The 1,436-nt window shown below is 55.1% G+C and overlaps 1 protein-coding gene across 2 annotated transcripts in view; it reads right to left on the minus strand.

Annotated features, from left to right (window-relative positions):
• The window catches only part of FOXO4 (forkhead box O4), a 15,923-nt gene that overhangs the window by 1,630 nt on the left and 12,857 nt on the right, over positions 1–1,436 (minus strand). The gene's annotated exons all lie outside the window — the stretch shown is intronic.

Raw genomic sequence — 1,436 nt, forward strand, 5'->3', positions numbered from 1 at the left:
GAAAGAGCCTGCCTGACTGCCTTCTCCACTTGGGCAAGTGCAAGGCAAGATGACAAAAGAGCCACCTGGGGTCTTGTGCTTGCAAAGGAGCAGGAGGAAGAGAGGTCCCATGGCAGGGCAGACTGATGGGAGAATGCTCCTGAGGGAGGCAGCAGGAAGAGGGAAACTGCTGTTCCATCAGGCAGCACCAAGACAAAGTACAGGTGGAGAAGCCTGCTGGGCTGCGAACAGGCTGGCAGGCACCGGGGCACTGGACAGAGCCTGCTCAGCTATGCCAAGGAGCCTTCTTTGCACATGATACAAGTAAGTGGATGTGTTTGATTGCACGTTCCTCATTAAGTCTTACAGGAAATGCTTCCCCAAGCACCCCTCACCAGAGGGCCAGCCTGCTGGCAGCCATGGGAGCAGAGGCAGCTCAGGAGAGCAAGCCACACACCTCCACTGTGTGCTTGGGACCCCTTCGAGCCACAGGACCCAGTGGTGCGGGGAGAACTCAAAGACTGGCAGAACTCTGCCAGGCAGGGAGAACCACTACATGGAGGGACAGGAGACTTCCCCTGGCGGCTGCAGACTGCTCCAGGGAATCCAAACCCAGCCTGTGTATGAACAGCAAGGAGAGAAGTGCAGACCAGCAGGGAGGGGCCGTGAGCAAGACTTGACGGGGCAGGAGATGTAGAGGGGCTGCGGCCAGTCAGTCTGCACAAAGCCTTGCTTCGGAGCTTTAAATCGGTGGTGCGCAAACTCCGATTTATGGAGCCGTGTCCTCTGGCCCATGGGGCTCTCCACAGGTCTCTAATCTGGTGGAAGGGGAGCAGTGGCAGCATTAGTTGCTGTTTGCTTGCTGCCAAATGTCCAGACCTATGGCAAACTGTGCAGGCCAGCTAATGTTGCCCTGCCACAGTGCACGGCCGCATCCAGGCGCACACAGGAAACGCTGCAAACCCCCCAGACATGCCCCAGAGGGAGTCTTGTCCATTAACATATCTACTGACTTAGGGCTGCACTACTGCGTGTCAGGGACTTGTGTCGCACAGGCTCAGAGGACAGCTCGATACCTCTCACTACCTACCCAAGTCTCCCCAGACCATTTGGCAGAGCAGCTCTGTGTCCAGTTCAGCTACGTCAACAGTTATGGCTGAACATAAAACGTACTCGAGAGCTCAGGATGCACAGTCAGCCTTACCATCAACTTCAGAGGGAACAGGCTTGGTAAGTCTTCCATTTCCCACCAATCTCCAGGCCCAGTTTAGTCGAGATTTACCCGTTTCTTTCAAAAGAGGGGGCAGGTTGAAATCCAAGCACGCAACACACTGCAATGCTACAACTACAATACTATGGTAGCAGAAGCTGCAAGAGATCGGTCACATTCCTGCATTCTCATCTTCCTATCTTACAGCACTAGATGTTTGCTCGCACCTGGGGAGTAGCTCAGCAGG

The sequence above is a fragment of the Alligator sinensis genome, unplaced genomic scaffold, assembly GCF_000455745.1.
Source record: "Alligator sinensis unplaced genomic scaffold, ASM45574v1 scaffold1059_1, whole genome shotgun sequence".
In the NCBI taxonomy this organism is placed as follows: Eukaryota; Metazoa; Chordata; order Crocodylia; family Alligatoridae; genus Alligator; species Alligator sinensis.